General features: G+C 41.1%; 1 protein-coding gene across 40 annotated transcripts in view; it reads right to left on the minus strand.

Moving 5' to 3' along the window:
- Positions 1-24,043, minus strand: part of Fam184a (family with sequence similarity 184, member A) — a 124,572-nt gene that overhangs the window by 74,075 nt on the left and 26,454 nt on the right. Inside the window, exon 1 of one of the 40 annotated variants that reach the window (XM_087597851.1) lies at positions 20,697-20,826. The gene's annotated coding sequence lies outside the window, so the exon portion shown is untranslated. 40 annotated transcript variants of the gene reach the window in all.

Consider the following 24,043-nt stretch of genomic DNA (forward strand, 5'->3'; position numbering starts at 1 on the left):
AAAACTGTAAGAGGAAAGCCCTTCTAATCCACGTTCTTGCACACTATTCAGGCACACGGTAAACTTCTCACTGCTAACTGTACAACAGGATGTACTTGAGAGCTGCTCACAGATAGATGTCCAAGGGGAGCAGCACACAACATACACACGAGTTCTGCCCTGGCCAGAAGTTAACTGCCTCCATTTTCCACCTCCCGATCTACTTTCTTTTGTATTAAATTAAACAGAAAAACAAAAGCTGCTTTTCATACATTATGTAATCAAATTAATTCCAGCAACAGACTTGCGCCCAAATGAAACGTTTAGGAGGCAATTAACAAAAAAAGCTCATTCGGATTTATGTAAGCCAAGGGCACTTTAAAACCTTGATTTTAAAATAATTTGAAAACCTAATTGCTTTCGGAAATAATTACTTTTAAAGAAACATTTGTTCTGTTTGTTTCTAATATTGTTGAAAACATATTCCAGAAAATATTTATAAAGTATAACGATGCTTTGTTTCTCTGCATGATGTAGAATGCATCTATTTTCTCAGAAGATTAAACCTGAATTTTGAAACATGTCTTTTTGAACACAGAAGTCATAACATCTCACAAATCCAGCTGTCTGTCATTCAATAAGATCTTTGGTACCAAACTTTAAAAACAACCAACAACTTTTTGTGAAGGTCTACTGAGTGCTCTGAACTTTTTTTTAAAGAATTCCAGCAAAGAAAAGTATATGCACTCCTACTCCTGAATAGAACTTTTCAAGATAAAACATACACAAAATACCAACAATTTTAGATAATATGCATGTGTGTCAAGTATCAAGCTGTAGGGTGCAGAATACAGGACACAGTGTGAAGCCCTCAGTAGACTGAAGGTTATCAGAAAAGCCCCGAAAGGGTGGGGCTGGTGAGATGGCTCAGCAGTTAGGATCCAGATCCAGTTCTTATCATCTGCAGCTCTTCAGTTCTATTTCAGGGATGTGATGTCCTCTTCTGGCTACCACAGGCACTACACACACACACACACACACACACACGCACACACACACACACACACACACACACACACACGATACGCATACATACATGCACATGCATAAAACAGTTTCTTAAATTAGTAGATTTTGGAAGGCCTGAAAGGACACGGCAGAACTATGAAGAGAACCAGCTGGATGGGCCAAATTAGCAAATTCCAGCTTCAAGTGAGAGACCAAGCCTAGGTAAATAAAGTGTACAGCAAGTGATCAAGAAAGACCTGACATTGGGGTTGGGGATTTAGCTCAGCGGTAGAGCGCTTGCCTAGCAAGTGCAAGGCCCTGGGTTCGGTCCCCAGCTCCGAAAAAAAAAGAAGAGAAAAAAAAGAAAGACCTGACATTGGAAGAGAGCGGACCATCCAGGAGTTCAGACATCCCAAGGCTGCAGGACAGACTGCCACCTCTGCACACCTCGGCCCACATCCCTGATCCAAGGGGAAACTTCACAGTGCCTCTGGACAGAGGGATATAGGAACAGGCAGCCACCAGTACCCATGGTGCTGGTCTGTGTCCAGGACCGATCTGAACTGGCCAAACAGCAACCTGCACCCAAATCCCATGGGGGAGAGAGCTGGAACCTCAGATGTGTGGATAATCCTGAGAAGTCAGAGGAGAATGCCCTCTGCCCACAGCCCAGACCCAAGTGGGAATCGCATAGTGCCAGCTGTGCCCGAGGGGTGCAAGGACCTACACGAGCAATCAGGGGCAGGACCCTTTGATTCCTGCCCAAGCCTCGGTATGGAAGACTCCAGGAGCGCCGCCACAGCTGAAATCAGAGCACCTGTTCTCAGGAAAGGCTGGAAGAAAACATGAAAACAGTTCTACAGGAGCTGACACAGAGGCCTACAGCAGGGTCAAGTCACTCCCAGAAACAGCAAGACAAGCAAACACCAGAGACAACCCAATGACTAGAGGCAAGCACAGGAACCTAAGCAACAGGAACCAAGACTACTTGGCATCATCAGAGTCCAGTTCTCCCACCGAAGAAAATACTGAATATCCAAACACACCAGAAAAGCAAGATCTAGATTTGAAATCACATATTTTGATAATGATGGAGGACTTTAAGAAAGACATAAAGAACTCCCTTAGAGAAATGCAAGAAAACACGAGTAAACGGGTAGAAGACTTTAGAGAGGAAACATAAAAATCCCTGAAAGAATTACATGGAAACACAACCAAACAAGTGAAGGAATTGAAAATGGAAATAGAAACAATAAAGAAAGCACAAAGGGGGACAACCCTGGATATAGAAAACCAAAGGAAGAGACAAGGAGCCATAGATACAAGCATCACCAACAGAATACAAGAGACAGAAAAGAGAATCTCAAGGGCAGAAGATACCATAGAAAACATCGACACAACTGTCAAAGATAATGTAAAATGCAAAAAGCTCGTAGCCCAAAACATCCAGGACACAATGAGAAGATCGAACCTAAGGATAATAGGTATACAATAAAGACTCCCAACTTAAGGGGCCAATAAATATATTCAACAAAATCATAGAAGAAAACTTCCCTAACCTAAAGAAAGAGATGCCCATAAACGTACAAGAGGCATACAGAACTCCAAATAGATTTGACCAGAAGAGAAATTCCTGTTGTCACATAATAGTTAAAACACCAAATGCACAAAACAAAGAAAGAATATTAAAAGCAGTAAGGGAAAAAGGCCAAGTGACATATAAAGGCAGACCTATAAGAATTACACCAGACTTCTCACCAGAGACTATGAAAGCCAGAAGATTCTGGACAGATGTCATACAGACCCTAAAAGGACACAAATGCCAGCCACGTTACTGTATCCAGCAAAACTTTCAATTGACATAGATGGAGAAACCAAGATATTCCATGACAAAACCAAATTTACGCAATATCTTTCTACAAATCCAGAGCTACAAAGGATAATGGATGGAAAACTCTGAAACAAAGAGAGACACTAGCAGTAAAGAAAGCAAGAATATAATTTCCTTGCAATGAAACCAAGAGAGACAAACAAACATAATTCCATCTCTAACAATGAAAATAACAGGAAGTGACAATCACTATTCCTTAATATCTCTCAACATCAATGGACTCAATTCATCAATAAAAAGATATAGACTAACAGACTGGATACATAAAGAGGACCCAGCATTTTGCTGCATTCAGGAAACACACCTCAGACACAAAGACAGACACTACCTCAGAGTAAAGGCTAGAAAACAATTTTCCAAGCAGATGGCCCAAAGAAACAAGCTGGAGTTGCTATTCTAATATCAAATGAAATTGACTTTCAACCAAAAGTCATTAAAAAAGATAAGGAAGGACACTTCATATTCATCAAAGGAAAAGTCCACCAAGATGAACTCTCAATTCTGAATATCTATGCTCCAAATACAAGGGCACCTACATTCAAAAAAGAAACATTACTAAAGCTCAAAGAACACACTGCACCTCACACAACAATAGTAGGATATTTCAACACCCCAGTCTCATCACTAGACAGATCTTGGAAACAGAAATTAAACAGAGATGTAGAGAAACTAATGGAAGTTATGAACCAAATGGATTTAACAGATATTTATAGAACATTCCATCCTAAAACAAAAGGATATACCTTCTTCTCAGCACCTCGTGGAACTTTCTCCAAAATTGACCAGACAATCGGTCACAAAACAGGCCTCAACAGATAACAGGAAGATAGAAATAATCCCATGCATCCTATCAGATCACCATGCACTAAGACTGGCCTCCAATAACAACAATAATAACAGAATGCCCACATATACACTGAAGTTGAACAATGCTCTACTCGGTGATAACCTGGTCAAGGAAGAAATAAAGAAAAAAATTAAAGACTTCTTAGAATTTAATGAAAATGAAGATACATTTCTAAACTTACAGGACACAATGAAAGCTGTGGTAAGAGGAAAACTCATAGCTCTGAGTGCCTGCAGAAACAAACAGGAGAGAGCATATGTCAGCAGCTTGACAGCACACCGAAAAGCTCTAGAACAAAAAAAAAAATAAACCTAAGAGGAGTAGAAGGCAGGAAATAATCAAACTCAGAGCTGAAATCAACCAAGTAGAAACAAAAAGGACTATACAAAGAATAAAAACAACCCAGAGCTGGTTCTTTGAGAAAATCAACAAGATAGATGAACCCTTAGTCAGAATAACCAGAGGCTACAGAGAGTGTATCCAAATTAACAATATCAGAAATGAAAAGGGAGACATAACAACAGAATCTGAGGAAATTTAAAAAATCATCAGATCCTACTACAAAAGCCTATATTCAACAAAACTTGAAAATCTGAAGGAAAGGAACAATTTTCTAGATAGATACCAGGTACCAAAGTTAAATCAGGAACAAATAAACCATCTAAACAACCCCATAACTCCTAAAAAAATAGAAGCAGTTATTAAAATTCTCCCAACCGGGGTTGGGGATTTAGCTCAGTGGTAGAGTGCTTGCCTAGGAAGCGCAAGGCCCTGGGTTCGGTCCCCAGCTCCGAAAAAAAGAAAAAAAAATTCTCCCAACCAAAAAGAGCCCAGTCCAGATGGGTTCAGTGTAGAATTCTCTCAGACCTTCATAGAAGGCTTCATACTAATACTGTCCAAACTACTCCACAAAATAGAAACAGAGGGAGCACTATCAAATTCCTTCTATGAAGCCACAATTACTCTTATACCAAAACCACATAAAGACCCAACAAAGAAAAAGAACTTCAGACCAATTTCCCTTATGAATAATGACACAAAAATACTCAATAAAATTCTTGCAAACTGAATCCAAGAACACATCAAAATGATCATCCATCATGATCAAGTAGGCTTCATCTCAAGGATGCAGGGATGGTTTAATATATGAAAATCCATCAATGTAATCCACTATATAAACAAAGTCAAAGATAAGAACCACATGGTCATTTCATTAGATGCTGAGAAAGCATTTGACAAAATTCAACACCGCTTCATGATAAAAATCCTGGAAAGAACAGGAATTCAAGGCCCATATCTAAGCAAAGTAAAAGCAATATACAGCAAACCACTAGCTAACGTCAAATTAAATGGAGAGAAACTTGAAGCAATCCCACTAAAATCAGGGACTAGACAAGGCTGCCCACTCTCTCCCTACTTATTCAATATAGTACTCGAAGTACTAGGAGAGCAATCAGACAGCGAAAGGAGGTCAAAGGGATACAAATTGAAAGGGAAGAAATCAAAATATCACTATTTGCAGATGATATGATAGTGTACTTAAGCGACCCCAAAAGTTCCACCAGAGAACTACTTAACCTGATAAACAACTTCAGTAAAGTGGCTGGGTATAAAATTCACTCAAACAAATCAGTAGCCTTCCTCTACTCAAAGGATAAACAGGCTGAGAAAGAAATTAAGGAAATGACACCCTTCACAATAGTCCCAAATAACATAAAATATTTTGGTGTGACTTTAACCAAGCAAGTGAAAAATCTATATGACAAGAACTTCAAATCGCTGAAGAAAGAAACTGAGGAAGATCTCAGAAGATGGAAAGACCTTCCATGCTCATGGACTGGCAGGATTAATATAGTAAAGATGGTCATTTTGCCAAAAGCAATCTACAGATTTAGTGCAATCCCCATTAAAATTCCTACTCAATTCTTTATAGATATAGAAAGAGCAATTTGCAAATTCATTTGGAGTAACAAAAAACCCAGGATAGCAAAACCTATACTCAACAATAAAAGAACTTCTGGGGGAATCACCATCTCTGACTTCAAGCAGTATTACAGAGCAATAGGCATAAGAACGGTCTGGTATTGGTACGGAGACAGGCAGATAGATCAGTGGAACAGAATTGAAGACACAAAAATGAACCCACACACCTGTAGCCACTTGATCTTTGACAAAGGAGCTAAAACCATCCAATGGAAGAAAGTTATTAACATTTTCAACAAATGGTGCTGGTTCAACTGGAGGTTAGCATGTAGAAGAATGTAAATCGATCCATTCTTATCACCATGTCTAAGTCTAAGTGGATCAAGCTTAAGTCTAAGTGGATCAAGGACCTCCACATAAAACCAGATACACTCAAACTAATAGAAGAAAAAGTGGGGAAGAGTCTCGAACACATGGGTCCTGGGGAAAATTTCCTGAATAAAACACCAATGGCTTATGCTCTAAGATCAAGAATTGACAAATGGGATCTCATAAAACTGCAAAGCTTTTGTAAAGTGAAGGACACTGTCATTAGGACAAAACAGCAACCAACAGATTTGGAAAAGATCTTTACCAATCCTACATCTGATAGAGGGCTAATATCAAAATATACAAAGAACTCAACAAGTTAGACTCCAGAGAGCCAAATCACCCTATTAAAAATGGGGTACAGAGCTAAACAAAACATTCTCACCTGAGGAATATTGAATGTGTGAAAAGCACCTAAAGAAATGTTCAACATCTTTAGTCATAAGGGAAATGCAAATCAAAACAACCCTGAGATTCCACCTCACACCAATCAGAATGGCTAAGATCAAAAACTCAGGTGACAGCAGATGCTGGCGAGGATGCGGAGAAAGAGGAACACTCCTCCATTGTTGGTGGGGTTGCAAACTGTTACAACCACTCTGGAAATCAGTCTGGAGGTTCCTCAGAAAATTGGACATTCCACTACCTGAGGACCCAGCTATACCTCTCCTGGGCATATACCCAAAAGATGCTCCAACATACGACAAAGACACATGCTCCACCATGTTCATAGCAGCCTTATTTATAATAGCCAGAAGCTGGAAAGAACCCAGATGCCCTTCAACAGAGGAATGGATACAGAAAATGTGGTACATCTACACAATGAGTACTATTCAGCTATCAAAAACAATGACTTTATGAAATTCATAGGCAAATGGAATGAACTAGAAAATATCATCCTGAGTGAGGTAACCCAATCACAGAAAAACACACTTGGTATGAACTCATCGATAAGTGGAAATTAACCAAAAAGTTCAAATTACCCAAGATGCAATCCACAGAGCACAGGAAGCTCAAGAAGAAGGATGACCAAAATGTGGATGTTCCCTCTCCTTCTTAAAAGGGGGAAAAATATCCATAGGAGGGGATATGGAAGCAAAGTTTAGAGCGGCAACTCAAGGAATGGCCATATAGAGCCTGCCCCACATGTGACCCAAAAACTAGATAAGATTGATGAAGCTAGAAAATGCAAGCTAAAAGGATATAGATCTCTCCTGAGAGACACATCCAGAGCATGTCCAATACAGAGGTCAATCCTAGCAGCAAACCACTGAACTGAGAATAGAACCCCCTTGGGGGGAATTAGAGGAAGGATTGAAAGAGTTGAGGAGCTTGCAACCCCATAACAACAACAACGCCAATAACCAGAGCTTCCAGGGACTAAACCACTACCGAAAGACTATACATGGACTGACCCAGGGCTCCAACTGCATATGTAGCAGAGAATAGCCTTGTTGGGGCACCAGTGGAAGGGAAAACCCTTGGTCTTGCCAAGTTTGGACCTCCAGTGCAGGGGAATATGGGGGGGCAATAAGGAGGATATATAGGGGGAATACTCGTGTGGGAGAGGGGAGGGAATGGGGGCTTATGAACAGGAAACCGGGAAGGGGAATAACCTTTGAAATGTAAGTAAATATATCTAATAAAAAATTAAAAAAAAAGAAAGACCTGACATTAACCACAGGCCCACCCCCATACCCACACACAGAAAACCTGCATATACACTATGTACATGCCAATATGCTTGTACATAAAGACACATAGACACATAGATGCAAGACATACATACATAGACACACAGACAAGCATAGACACACACACACACACACACACACACACACACACACACACACACACAAATCAAATGGTCCCTTTATACAAACAAGCAACCTCAGGATTCTTTTCTTTTTGCCAACACCATGGTCTCCATCCTCTGACCTTGCGATCTACTCATGTCTCAATAGCCAGTGTTTGCAGTTCTCCTGCATTCTCTAGATAGCCATTGCTTATCATTCCTGGGAAGACCTTCGCCATCTCTCCTGATCTCAGTTACCTCTGCTCCCCTCTCTCTGTCCACTGTCCCTACTCTAGTCATCTTAAAGCAGAATCATTACGCCACCAGGTAGCGAGAGCAGATCCTATAGTCTGTGGACAAATGACCCACATAGGATGACAGCAAAAGCGTTCAGACCTTGCAGCAAAACAAGCCCCGGCTTAGAATCTGTGGTGTTGCTGACGCTTATGCCACCTGGAAAACGTATGCAGACTCTGCATATGCCTCTGCCTATGAGAATATCAGGTTAAATAACGAAATTCTTAAAAGGATTGCCTGAAGCAAGACAATCAAAGGGCCTGCTGCTGCACTTGCCATTACAGGCCGCAGAGAGGAGTAGTTAGTTCCTGTCTGTCCGTCCTGTGCATCCATCCTGTTCTATCCACTAACTGGCTGTGTACTTTAGGGCTGATGTGTATGCTCTGCTCTGCTCACACTGGCTCTCTTGCAAGGCCATGGCTTTCCACCCCGTCAGGTGACCTGTCATCCCTGTGCCCTCCCTACTCTATATGATTCATCTTTGAGAGGCATCCCAAGGCCCACTTCCCCTTTGAAGTCTCTCTGTCTTCGGTCCAAACATACACAATTCGTCACCAGCTCCCTAAAGCTTCTCTTCTATGAGTCCTGCCTGGAACCCAAATGTGTCACTTGCAATCACATCAGTCTATGGTGTGACGTACGTACATCTTGTCTCTGTAAATGAAATCAACTGTCAGTGACAGCAGAGAAACTGTCTGTCTCCAGACTGGCCCATAAGTGTTCACCAAGTCACAGGGACGTGATAATGAAGTGTATCTTAGAGCATCTCTCTGCTTACCCTCTATTTAGCGTGGTCCATCCTGCTTTCTTTACTAGACGGGTCTAAACTTCACTAACAAGATGTTTCGATTTACTGAACACATAAAGTCACCTCTCCTACAAGCCAGCAGGACAAACAGCCAGCAGACATTCCCACAGGTTTGACTGTAGTGAAATTGTTGATGTTCTCTCGACGTAACAGCAGAAACGCCTGCACTATTCAACGAAAAGTAGAGACCAAAACTTCGTTTTGTTCTTTTGAATCAAAAATCCTACTGCTCAAAGAGTAAGTTTCAGAACAAAATATCCAGAAGATTGGTTAATTATGTCAATACATATTGCTTGATATTAAGTGTACCAAAACATTTAGCAAATTTCGTTTGTGCTGAATAATGCAGAATGAATTGATATCAAACTTAGAACACCAAAAATGCATTTGCAAAATCAACTAACAAGGCCATGACAACCAAACTATTTCTTCTTCTTTAAAAGTGCTTCAGGGTGAAGAAAACAAGATAAACTCTATTCTGATAAAAGCAATCAACATAGCAATTTACCTAGACCTCAAATACATAAATCGTAAATGATTACTAAGAGAGAAAGAAGCTAAAATTTAAGTGTTATGAAAAATACACAACCACATAGGAAGAACAACAATATCCACCAACCAGACCCCTCAAGGCTCCCAGGGACTAAACCACCAACCAAAGAGTACACAGGGAGGGACCCATGGCTCTCCAGCTGCATATGTAGTATCAGATGGCATTATCTGGCATCAATAGGAGAAGCCCTTGGTCCTGTGAAGGCTCAATTTCCCCAATGTAGGGGAATGCCAGGACCGTGAGGTGGGAGTGGGTAAGTGGGAGGGGGAGCACCCTCATAGAAGCAAGGAGAGGGGGGATGGAAGAGGGGGGTTCTGGAGGGGAAACCCAGAAAGAGGATCATGTAAATGTAATTTTGAAATGTAAATTCATAAAATGTCCAATAGAAAGAAAAAGGAAAAAAATACCATCGACAAAAAGTTGGCCTATCCCAAGGGGAACTCAGGAAAGTGCCGGGCAGATACACCAGCAGCTGCTTTCATGTGTATAAAGAGTAGTTGATCATCCAGGTCATGGCCTGCTTCAAGCACAGATAATCCACCCTCACAATGGTTGTTTTGTAAAAGAAGGACAGGAAAAAGAAAAACAGAGAAGGTGGGCTATCACGGCTGCAAGTTTGGGACTGGGGACACAGCAAAGTAGGAGTAAAATGTGGAAGAGAAGCAGAATTCAGTGAAATATCCTTAGGGAGCCTCGGGATGATGAAACATGAGGAAAGATACAGGATGGGTATCCAAAGCGGATGACTCCTCAGACTTAAGACTTAAGTCCTATTAAACAACAAACAAGAAAGCTTGAAATACAGAATGTCAAAGATGTGATAGTAAATGAATGAAGGATACTTAGAATCATGTGTCTTTGGGGATTTTCAAACAATTGGGTATCGTAACACACCATTTAGAATCCTCAACAGAGAAACCCAAGCTGATAGAGATGAACGGTAACTCTCTTTGATTGCTAGAAGGAAGGGCAAAGACAGCATAGCAGAGGTTTACAAGACTGAAGATATTCTTACCACAAAGCCTCAACATGCCAATCCAGGGCACTTGACTGAGCGAAAACATAGTCATACAAAATCCCACAGGTAGATGTGTAGGCCTTTATTCAAAAATTGTTGAAACTTGGCAGTCATCCAGATGTCCTTCAGCAGGTCTATCATCCAATTTTTAACAAGATTTTTTGATTAATTATTGATTGATTGGTCGATTGATTAATTGGGTCTAGTAACAGAGTTATATGTCATTTACACTGGTCCAAGAGTGAAGCCCTTAACATGCACTATGGTGGTAATGATATGGGTTCATCGGTTCTAATAAACATGTCTCCCTGGCTCAGGAAGCTTCTATAATAAACAAGAACTTGTTTGTATGCGAGTTATTTCTGTAATTTCTGTTCAGTTCTGCTGCAAATCCAAAACATACGTTCTGCTCTAAAAGTGGGTCTGAAAAAGTTACATTGTATACAGTTTTGCTCTGTGATGTTCTGGAAAAGCCTGGAGAGAGGAAAAGATCAGTGGTTGTCGGTGGCACTCGAGAGGCAGGTAGGGAATAAGAAGTTTAACTTGCGGGGTGGCACGCTGGGATGCTGTAGTGACAGCTCCCTCAGTTCCCGTGTGCAGAGCATGTCACCCCTCCCTCTGCCTCAGTGCTAAGGTGCTACAAAACAGCTGCATCCTGCCCTAAATCTAAATGACCTGCTGCACCCAGATGATTAAGGTGTTAACTGATAAACATAATCCTTTGATTTACAGAGTGCAGAACATATTGTTTCCTTCAGATAACATCAGAATGTGGCCCTCTCTTTAATTTTAACCAACTAACATAAAGCAGGGAATATAAATTGTTGTGATGTTTCAAGGCCAACAGTCATGTTCCTGCCAGGAGAGGAGAGGAGAGGAGAGGAAAAGAGATGAGGAGGGAAACAGGAGGGGAGAGGGAAAGAAGAGATCTCTGTGTTCTATGTGAACAGGGCCCTACCCAGCACAGTGTGGTCGTCCTATCCATTTTCCTGCACCTCCTCATCATAACTATTCAAGGTTTGTTTGTTTGTTTGTTTGTTTAATTTGCATTTGTGGTTTCCTAGTAGAATCATTTGGAGCAATGAAGCCCTTCTATCACCTTAGGTGCTAGCCCTTGAATAAAGCTGATTTCCTTCCCATCTGCTCTGTATTTCCCCAATATTAACTTTTGGCTTTTAAGCAGTGTGCTCATGGAGTTGGGTCTAGGAACAGGGTATGTGTTGGTCCAAGAGGGAAGCCCTAATGTAAACTATGGTGGCAACAAAGTATCATTGTGGGTTCCTCTATTCTACTAAGTGTGTCTCCCTGCCGCAGGAGGCTCTGCTAAGGTACAAAAACCTGTGTGTTGAAGGGAACGTTTGCAAAACACCTATAACTTCTGTTCAGTTCTGCTGCAAATATAAATATAAATATAAATAAGGTGTACTTCAAAAGACACACATGAAACACAATTCCCAGGTAGTTCCCCTCCCGTGTGCAGCCTCTGGATGCTGGTAGTACATGAAGTTCCATCGGTCCCTCACCAGATCAAAGAATTTATTGAAGAAAATGAGCCACTTAAAGAAAAGGTCTATTCATTCTGGTATTTGGGTGTGTTCAATTAAAAAAAAAAAGAAAATTATCTAATTGCTTTTCATTCCACTCTCTTAGGGTTTTACTGCTGTGAACAGACACCATGACCAATGCAACTCTTATAAAGGACAACATTTAATTGGGGCTGGCTTACAGGTTCAGAGGTTCAGCCCATTATCATCAAGGAAGGTGGCAGCATCTAGGTAGGCATGGCACAGGAGGAGCTGAGAGGTCTACATCTTCATCTGAAGGCTGCTAGTAAAAGACTGGCTTCCAGGCAGCTAGGACAAGGATACTAAAGCCCACGCCCACAGTGACACACCTACTCCAACAAGGCCACACCTCCAAATAGTGCCACTCCCTGGACTGAGCACACACAGACCATCACATCCCACTCCCTGGGCTGAGCACACACAGACCATCACATCCCACTCCCTGGGCTGAGCACATACAAACCACCACGCCCACCTACGATGTGGAGTCCTGAAAACAGGACTGTGCCTAACGAATGTCAGCATCCAAAGTCATAATCTTGAACCTGTCAGATGGTGCAAACCACAGCGCAGCCAACTGCCTCTAAGGATCAGAAAAGCCTCCTAGACCATACAGGGAACAAGCATTACGGTATGTGTAGCAAAGCAGAGGAAGAAAACAGATTATCATGCAGGCAGTTAAGAGAAATTAAGTGAAATTTCAGTAAGGAGTTCCTGAAAGCCAAGCCTGGGCCCCTGTCAGTATCTGAAGTGTCCTGAAGTAATAGGTACGGTCAGGGCCAACTCTCATATGCATCGGCTATAACCTCAGCAGACGACAAGAAAGACTGCTGATGGAGCAAGAGTACAGAGAAAGCCTGAGAGGGCAACATAAACCCCATTTGTCTCCATTTAAGGGCCAGGCCTGATTTCAAAAAAGTCCTAGAAATTAAGACATAAGACACCAGCTCCAGGGACAGACCATAAAACCCAGAACAAGATCATAAAACCCCCTAGGAGAGAGGCCCTTGGTCCTGTGAAGGCTGGATGCCCCAGGGAATGCCAGGGCGGGGAGGCAGGAGTGGATGGGTGGGGGAGCACCCTCATGCAGGCAGGAGTGGGGGTATGGAATGGGGGCTTTCCAGAGGGGAAACCAGGAGATCGGATAACATTTGAAATGTAAATAAAGAAAATATTCAATAAAAGAAAACAAACAAATAAAAAAACCAAAACAACAACAACCAAAACAACCCAGAACTGCCCCAAAGAACAGCCTGGAGATAACCACAGACATGGGGAGATATCTTATCACAGGATAGGCCATTTGTGCTGGGCAGCCCTATTCATCACATGGTTGAACCTTTCATGACCTTGTCTGGGGTGGCCTTGTAGAGAATGGTTGACCCCTACATGCTCGCTGTTTCTGCAGAATAAATGCTCTTTGTCTTTGCAGACTGTCTGAGTTTGGGTCTTCCTTCAGCCATTTTCAGACCCTTACACTAGGAGGGACATGGCTGCAACTGGAGGGAAACCACAAAACTATCTAGACTCTTATTTGAGCACTAAAAGCCCAAACCAGGTAAGGGCAGTGGTTGTTTCTCTTCTCTAGTCCCAGGAACCAATGTTACCTGTGGAGACCTGGAGAAGAGAAAAGTCCGATGCCATTTAGGCCAAGGGCAGCAAAGTCATGAATGTAAATGAACGTAAAATTAATTTCAAGATTTTTAGATGTAGTTTAAACAGCTGTTGTCAAAAAGGGTTTCGGCCCTACTGTGACGCTGTAACTACTTACATTACTGGCTGTTATCAACTATCTTGAAAAAAGACTAAAAATATCAAATGAATAAAGTAAATCACACATCAAAGAGAACTATAAGCTAGGTGGTTTCTTCTTTAAGACAGCCATATCACACACTTCAGGCCATTCGTAAGGCCTTGCTAGTGGGTTCTCCCACAAGCACTGACTCATGCAAAGGGTGCTGGCATTCCAGGTGATGAAAAACAAACCCATAGATGCTGCCTTTCCCTCCTCCTGGACCTCATGTCTATGATGATATCAGAGATCTAAACAAAACAAAGTTAGTTCTTAATTACAAAGAATTCAGGCAACCATGAGAGGAAAGGAAGGTCACACTTCTCTTTTCCACCTGACAAAAATAAAATGCTGCAACTGGATGGCTCGTGGGTATTCCTTAATTGTGACAGGGAGTGAGACCCTACAAGAAGCTCATCTTTTCTTTGAAGCAAAGACTGCCTGTAGTCCTCTCTCAAGGATGTCTAACAGCTTGGTGGAGTGCCACCTAAGCCTGGTTGAGGCTTGGCTTACCTGCAAGGCTTTCAGAAAGCCTCTCAGGTCACTCCTATTTCCACCAGCAGCACCTCTCAAGGTCACTTAACAGTCAAGTACAGGAGTAGCCTAAGAAACGACAGTTCGGAATCACACCCAGAGACAGCTGGGTTCCCAGGAGTGCTGTCACTACTCAGTTCATAGTTCATAGGTGAGACCACAACTTTTGCTCCAATAACTGGCCAAAGTAGAACACACCAGGAGCCCACAGAGCACAGGAACCACAAAACAGCTAGGGACAGGGTCCTTCCAGTTTGCATCAGCACCCTGGGGTTAACTCCATGACACAGCTCTCCACAACCAAATACTACCCTGAGAGAGCTAGTCTCCCAGGAGTGCTGGCATACCTAGGAGCACAGGCTCACAGGCTCAGAGGAGGGACAAGCTTCAGTAAGAGACAACAAGACCAACTACAACCATAGATAACCAGATGGCAAGAGGTCAGTGCAAGAACATAAGCAACAGAAACCAAGGCTACATGGCATCATCAAAACCCAGTTATCCCAGCAAAGCAAATACTGGATAGCCCAGCACAGTGGAAACACAAGATTTATATTTAAAATCTCATCTCAGGATGATGATAGAAGACTTTAAGAAGGACATAAATAACTCCCTTAAAGAAATACAGGATAGGGGTTGGGGATTTAGCTCAGTGGTACAGCGCTTGCCTAGCAAGTGCAAGGTCCTGGGTTCGGTCCCCAGCTCCGAAGAAAAGAAAAAAAAAAAGAAATATAGGATAACAGGTAAAAAAGTAGAAGCCCTTAAAGAGGAAACACAAAAATCCCTTAAAGAATTATAGGAAAACACAACCAAACAGGTGAAGGAATTGAACAAAACCATCCAGGATCTAAAAATGGAAAGATAAATAATAAAGAAATCACAAAGGCAGACAACTCTGGAGATAGAAAACCTAGGAAAGAGATCAGGAGACATCACCAACACATTACAAGATATAAAAGAGAGAATCTGAAATGCAGAAGATACCATAGAAAACAGACACAGTCATCAAAGATAATGCAAAATGCAAAAAGCTCCAAAAACAAAACATCCAGGAAATCCAGGACACAATGAGAAGATCAAACCTAAGGATAATAGGTATAGAAGAGATTGAAGACTCCCAACTTAAAGGGCCAGTAAATATCTTCAACAAAATTGTAGAAGAAAACTTCCCTAACCTAAAGAAAGAGATGCCCATAAACATACAAGAAGCATCCAGAATAACAAACAGATTGGATCAGTAAAGAAATTCCTCCCATCACATAATAGTCAAAACACCAAATACGCAAAGCAAAGAAAGAATATTAAAAGCAGTAACGGAAAAAAGGTCAAGTAACATATGAAGGCAGACCTATCAAAATTACACCAGATTTCTCAACAGAGGCTATTAAAGCCAGAAGATCCTGGGCAGATGTCATTCTGATCCTAAGAGAGCACAAATGCCCGCCCAGGCTACTATAGCCAGCAAACTCTCAATTAACATAAATGGAGAAACCCAGATATTCCATGACAAAACCAAATTTACAGAATATAGTTCTACCAATCCAGTCCTACAAAGGAAAATACAGTGGAAACTCCAACACAAAGAGGGAAAACTGCACCCCAGAAAAAGCAAGAAAGTAATCTTTCAAGAAACCCAAAAGAAGAGAGCCACACAAACATAATTCCACCTCCAACAACAAAAGTAACAGGAAACAATCACCATTCCTTAATATCTCATAACATCAATTGACTCAATTCCCCCAATAAAAAGACACAGACAGACAGACTGGATACATAAACAGGACCCAGCATTTTGCTGCATACAGGAAACACACCTCAGTGACAAAGACAGACACTACCACAGAGTAAAGGCTGGAAAACAATTTTCCAAACCAATAGTCCCAAAGAAAAAGCTGGAGTACCCATTCCAATATCGAATGAAATTGACTTTCAACCAAAACTTATCAAAAAAGATAAGGAAAGACACTTCATATTCATCAAAGGAAAAATCCGCCAAGAATGAACTCTCAATCCTTAATATCTATGCTCCAAATGCAAGGGTACCCACATTCATAAAAGAAATGTCACTAAAGCTTAAATTGTACATTGCATGACAGAATAATAATAACAGAAGACTCAACACACCACTCTTCATCAATGGACAGATCATGGAAACAGAAACTAAACAGAACACAGAGAAACTAACAAAAGTTATGAACCAAATACATTTAACAGATATCTATAGGACATTTGATCCTAAAACAAAAGAATATACCTTCTTCTCCACACTTCATGGTACTGTCTCCAAAACTGACCACAAAATCAGTCTCAAAACAGGCTCAACAGATACAACAAGATGAAAATAATCCCATACATCCTACTTGACCACTAAAGCTGGTCTTCAATAACAACAAAAACAACAGAAACCCCACATACACATGGAAGCTCTACTCAATGCAACTTGGTCAAGGAAGAAATAAAGAAATTAAAGACTTTTTAGAATTTAATGAAAATGAAGGCACAACATACCCAAACTTATGAGACACAATGAAAGAAATGCTAAGAGGAAAACTCATAGCTCTGAGTGCCTCCAAAAAGAAAGAGGAGAGAGCATACACTAGTAGCTTGACAGCACATCTGAAAGTAGTAGAACAGAAAGGAACAAATACACTGAAGAGGAGTAGATGGCAGGAAATAATCAAACCCAAACTTGGGGCTGAAACCAACAAAGTAGGAAAAAAAAGAACTATACAGATAAACAAAAAAATCTAGTTGCTGGTTCTTTGAGAAAATCAACAAGATAGATAAACCCTTAGCCAGACTACCAAAGGGCACAGAGACAGTTTCCAAATTAACAAAATTAGAAATGAAATGGGAGACATAAAAACAAAAGCTGAGGAAATTAAAAAATATATAAAATCCTACTACAAAACTGGAAAATCTGGATGAAATGGACAATTTTCTAGACACATACCTGGTGCCAAAGTTAAATGAGGATCGGAAAAAAAATCATCTAAATAGTCCCATAACTCCTAAAGAAATAGAAGCAGTCATTAAAAGTCTCCCCCACTCCCCCACCCCCAAAAAAAGCCCAAGACCAGATGGGTTTAGTGCAGAATTCTATCAGACCTTCAAAAAAAAAAAAAGACCTAATACTAATACTCTTTAAATTACTGAACAAAATAGAGACAGAAAGAATATTACCCAGTTCATTCTTTGGAGCCACAATTACATTCATACCTAAACCACACAAAGACTGAACAAAGAAAGAGAACTTCAGACCAATTTCACTTATGAATATTGATGCAAAAATAATAAAAATTTTGAAAACTGAACCCAAGAACACATCAAAACCATCATCCATCATGATCAAGTAGGTTTCATCCTAGGGATGCACGGATGGTTCAATCTATGGAAATCCATCAACATAATCCACCATATAAACAAACTCGAAGAACAAAAGCACATGATCATCTCTTTAGATGCTGAGAAAGCATTTGACAAAACTCAACACTCCTTCATGATAAAAGTCTTGGAAAGATCAGGAATTCAAGGCCCATACCTAAACACAGTAAAAGCAATATACAGCAAACCAGTAGCCAACATCAAATTAAATGGAGAGAAACTTGAAACAATCCCACTAAAATCAGGAACTAGACAAGGCTACCCACTCTCTCCCTACTTATTCAGTATAGTACTTGGAGTTCTAGCCAGGGCAATTAGACAACAAAGACATGAAAGGGATACAAATTGGAAAGGAAGAAATCAAAATATGACTATTTGCAGATGATATGACAGTATACTTAGGTGACCCCAAAAATTCCACCAGAGAACTTCTACAGTTGATAAACAACTTCAGAAAAGTGGCTGGATATAGACAAACAAATCAGTAGCCTTCTCTACTCAAAGGATAAACTGGTGAGGAAGAAATTAGGGAAACACCATTCACAGTAGTAACAAATAATATAAAATACCTTGGTGTGACTATAACCAAGCAAGTGATAGATCTGTACGATAAGAACTTCAATTTCCTGAAGAAAGAAATTGAAGATCTCAGAAAACGGAAAAAATCTTCCATGGATTGGCAGGATTAATATAGTAAAAACGGTCATCTTGCAGAAAGCAATCTACAGAATCAATGCAATCCCCATCAAAATTCCAACTCAATTCTTCATAGAATTAGAAAGAGCAATTTGCAGATTAATTTGGAATAACAAAACACCCAGGATAGCAAAAACTAGTCTCAACAATAAAAGAACTACAGGGGGAATCACCATACCTGATCTCAAGCAGTATTATTGAGAAATAGTGATAAAAACTGTATGGTATTGGTATAGAGACAGGCAGGTAGATCAGTGGAATAGAAATGAAGACCCAGAAATGAACTTAAGTACCTATGGTCACTTGATCTTTGACAAAGGAGCTAAAACTATCCAGTGAAAAAAAAGACAGCATTTTCAACAAATGGTACTCATTCAACTGGAGGTCAGCATGTAGAATGCAAATTGACCCATTCTTATCTCCTTGTATAAAGTTCAAGTCCAAGTGGATCAAAGACTTCCATATAAAACCAGATACACTGAAACTAATAGAAGAGAAATTGGGGAAGAGTCTCGAACACACGGGTACCAGGGGGAATATCCTGAACAGAACACCAATGGCTTATGCTCTAAGATCAAGAATCGACAAATGGGACCTCATAAAACTTCAAAGCTTCTGTAAGGCAAAGGACACTGTCATTAGGACAAAATGGCAACCAACAGATTGGCAGAAGATCTTTACCAATCCTACATCCAATAGAGAGCTAATATCCAATATATACAAAGGACTCAAGAAGTTAGACTCCAGAGAATCAAATAACCCTATTAAAAATGGGGTAGAGAGCAAAACAAAGAATTCTCAAGTGGGGAATATTGAATGGCTGAGAAGTACCTCAAGAAATGTTCATCATCCTTAGTCATAAAGGAAATGCAAATCAAAACACCACCACCTCACACCAGTCAGAATGGCTAAGATCAAAAACTCAGGTGACAGCAGATGCTGGCGAGGATGTGGAGAAAGAGGAACACTCCTCCATTGTTGGTAGGATTGCAAGTTGGCACAACCACTCTGGAAATCAGTCTGGAGGTTCATCAGAAAATTGGACATTCCACTACCTGAGGACCCAGCTATACCTCTCCTGGGCATATACCCAAAAGATGCTCCAACGTACAACAAAGACACATGCTCCACTATGATCACTGTAGCCTTATTTATAATAGCCAGAAGCTGGAAAGAACCCAGATGTCCTTCAATGGTGGGATGTATACAGAAAATGTGGTACATTTACATGATGGAGTACTACTCAGCTATTAAAAACAATGACTTTATGAAATTCATAGGCAAATGGAATGAACTAGAAAACATCATCCTGAGTGAGGTAACCTAGTCACCAAAGAACATACACAGTAAGCACTCACTGATAGCAGACATGGTGTGCACTCACTGATAGCGGATATTAACCCAAAAGCTCAGAACACCCAAGATACAGTTCATAGGCCATATGAGGCTCAAGAAGAAGGAAGACCAAAGTGTGGATGCTCCAGTCCTCCTTAGAAGGGGGAACAAAATATTCACAGGATAGAGGGTGTGTGGGACTTAGGAGGAAGAGGAGAGTGAAAGGGAGGAAAGGGGTGTAGGATCAGGTATCGGAGGAGACAGGAAGATGAACAGAGGATCAGGAAATTGAACAGAGTTGTACAGCAATGGGGGATGGGGAACTTAGGGTAGCCACCAGTCAGTCCCAGATGCCAGGAAAGCAAGAGGCTCCCAGGACCCAACAGGGATGAGTTTAGCTGAAATGTCCAACAAAGGGGGGGGGGACCTGTAGAGACCATATCTAGAGGTTAGGTAAGTCCCCTGGTTGAGGAATGGGGCCACCCACTCATCTCCAAATTCTTAACCCAGAATGGCTCCTGCCTAAAGGAAATATGGAGACAAAGTGTGGAGCAGAGACTGAAGGAAAGGCCATCCAGAGACTGCTCCACCTGGGGATCCATCCCACATGCAGACACCAAACCCAGACACTAATGCAGATGTGAAGAAGTGCTTGTTGACCGGAGCCTTTCATAACTGTCTCCTGAGAGGCTCTGCCAGACCCTGACACATACAGAGACAGATGCTCACTGCCATCCATTCGACCGAGCATGGTGACCCCATTGGAGGAGTTAGAGAAAGGACTGAAGGAGCTGAAGGGGACTGCAACCCCACAGGAAGAACAACAATATCAACCAACCAGACACCCCCCTCCGGAGCTCCCAGGGACTAAACCACCAACCAAAGGGTACCCAAGGACTGACCTATGGCTCCAGTCACATATGTAGCAGAGGATGGCATTGTCTGGCATCAATGGGAGGAGAGGCCCTTGGTCCTGTGAAGGCTCAATTCCCCAGTGTAGTGTAGTGTCAGGGTGATGAGGTTGGAGTCTGTAGCTGGGAGGAGCACCCTCATAGAAGCAGGAGGAGGGGGGATGAGATAGTGCAGTTCCAGAGGGGAAATCAACATTTGAAATATAAATACATAAAATAAAAATATTCAATAAAAAAAAAGAAAGAGGGAAACAACAGTGTGGCCCCTTAACAGGAGATCATGCTAACTTCCTGCTGGAACTGGAAAAGGCACAACAGTAGTGGAAAGGGGTTGTAGACTAGGCTGTGAAGAAGGGAAAGGCTACCTGCTATCTGTCCTCGGACAAGCAGCACAGTGTGCTACCATGAACTTAGTGTGACAGCAAACTGTGTAATGGACACATCCTGGTTCTTCTGAAATGCCGTAAGGCTAATTTTTTTTAAAAAAATACATAAAATATTGAATAGAGAAGTTATAAATATTCTGAAATCGACAATGTTTTATTCTTTCTATGTCTTTACCAGTACTACAGCTCCCCTGGAACACTTACTTTTTCTCCTATCCAATTACTGAAATCTCTCTATACTTGGGGGAATTATCTATGTTATATATTTCCTGATTTCTAATCTGTCTGTTGTAGAAAGTTTAGAAAGCAAGGGAGGAGTGGAGAGAAGGTTGCATTTTTATTTGTAAGAATTTAAGAGATAAGACATCATGGGAGCATACTAGAAAGAATGAAGAAAATCACAATCCTTACAATCCGAGAAAAGGAAAGGACAATTAAGTTTCATGATGGGAAACGTTTACTTTGGAAAGCTAATGTCATCTCAATTATACAGGGACTGGATGCTGACCAAGTAAAATGGACCCAAAATATACTTAGTTCTTCATATGTCCATCTAATTTCTGGTCAATACCATCACTATTCTCAATTTCTATTTTCTTTGCAAAGGAAATTCAGAGAGAGACATAATACATAATGATACAGAACAATATTGTCAAAATTGCATCTGCAAAATCATGTAGAAATATTTGAATACCAACTGTAGCATCATGTCTGTTCCAGAACAGTGTTTGAACTCCAGGGAGAGCTACAATTCTTGGGTTCCTGTAATATTTTCATTCAATATATCTTGCCAAGGACCAACCATGCCTTGGAGAGGGTTCCTGAGAGAAGGGGTAAAGGGGTGTTTGGGAGCTGCAAAAAGAAATGACTTGAAGTCAAATCGTTGGTCCAAGCTGGCAGCCTAGTTTCTGCTGAGATGGCTTTCCAAACTTCTCTCTCTCTCTCTCTCTCTCTCTCTCTCTCTCTCTCTCTCTCTCTCTCTCTCTCTCTCTCTCTGTGTGTGTGTGTGTGTGTGTGTGTTCTGCTCTGCTCTTGACAGCTTTTCCTTGCTATTCTAAAAACTCTCTGGTTGAGACAGTTGTCTCTGTTAGTAAAAATTGTAAAAGCTATCTGGATAGCTTATGGGTAGAAGTCAGAAAAGCTATTATAAAAAAATTATTAGATCTTCCGACCAAGTCAGAAATCCTGCTTGAAGAGCTGTTTCTGCTCTCCAAACATCTCCAGACAGCTCATCTCTCACTAGAGAAATTCTAAAAAACAAAAACAACAACAACAACAACAAAACTGCTAGCCCTGTCTGCTAGTTCATCTAATACAGAATAAATACCCCATTTTTATTTACATATCAATTCAGTCATTTACTTCAAGTTTCCTTTTGATAACCCTATGAATCAGCATCCCATGACCCCAGCTCTTTGAGTCTTAGAAAACAGCAAACATACATTTTCCTTTTAACATTGCAAAAGAATTCAGAAATCTCTTTACCTCTGTAAGCACGGATGATAAACTAGCAGGGTAGGACTCCGTACTGAAATTACCATTTCTACAATACCTGGGCCTCGATTTGCTGTGTCCCAGGATGACCTTGAACTCAGGAATCTGCCTGGTTTCCTGTATTTCTGACAAGCTGGCTGATATTGTATTTGCCTTTGTTCCTTTAGATCCATAAAGCCCTTCATATGACTCATATTGCATCTTTATATTTTTGCGTAATTGAGAAATTATATATTTTTAAACTCATGGTTTTAGAGTCCTTTTCCATAGCCTCAGAGCTGTCCTGAAGGCCCCAGTGTTTACCATTTTGCTGAGACATAGCCACAGACCCTTGACTCCCGGATTCATGCTGTTTCTAATTACCATGGAGTCACTAACATTAACAGGGAGGACATTCCCCGCAAGGAAAGAGTCCTCCACTGCTAGTACTGGTTCCAGAAAATATGCACATTATTATACAAGCCTTATACCCACAGCAGCCATTGACACTCATGGAGGCTCAGAATTGGGCCCTGTCCCAGGGGCAGAAGCCATGTCCCTGTGTCCCCACCAAGGCCATTCCAGGACCAACAATATGTCTTCCACAGTTTTTATTTAACATAACACATTCTAGTCTCATACACAGCTAGTCTTTTTCTGTATTTGGAGCATTTTGGTTCCTTTCAATAATAAACTAAATATGACAACTTATAAATAAATGTATATTGGGCAATTTTAGTGAAACATCACCCAACATTGTGAAACTCCTTAGAAGTTCTATGTCAGGGTTGGGGATTTAGCTCAGTGGTAGAGCGCTTGCCTAGCAAGCGCAAGGCCCTGGGTTCGGTTCTCAGCTCCGGAAAAAAAAAAAAAAAAGAAGTTCTATGTCAAGGAGACAGGAGACTGTCTACATGGTCAAATCTGGAGGTGGAATGAAGGATGCTCATGAGGAATCAACTGTCAAAATGCATCAGCTGAGTACAGCCACCATGACAGGCATTTCCCTACAGGTTAGGCCGGGTCCCGCCCCACTCTAACATACCTTGATTCTGAGTGACTAGGACCCAAGGACAGACCTGAAGAAGAACTGCCACAACATGCCTCATGCAGTGCCTCACAGTATCCTCAGACTGAAGACCACTGTAAGAACATCTGCATGGGTCTGAGAGGGAAGGTTATAACGTGCGTTGTGTTTAACCACAGGGCCTTGTCTAATCATAAAACTCAAATTCACAGGTTTCTGAATAAAATTAATGACAGTAAAATTAATACTACAGAATGTGGTTGGACACCATCCTCAAAAGCCACAGTTTTGAAACCCACATCCATCTGAGGTCCAGGTCCCCATGTTGCAGTATCTAGCCAGATATTCTAGTCCTGAGGTGAAATACAGACTTCCTGGCTTGTACTAAGAGCTTCGGAACTTTTTTCTGGGTTACTCTGAAGCCGCTGAGCACATTCGTTGACAGCAGTTTCCAC

The sequence above is a fragment of the Rattus norvegicus genome, chromosome 20, assembly GCF_021556685.1.
Source record: "Rattus norvegicus strain SHRSP/BbbUtx chromosome 20, alternate assembly SHRSP_T2T, whole genome shotgun sequence".
Taxonomy (NCBI): domain Eukaryota; kingdom Metazoa; phylum Chordata; class Mammalia; order Rodentia; family Muridae; genus Rattus; species Rattus norvegicus.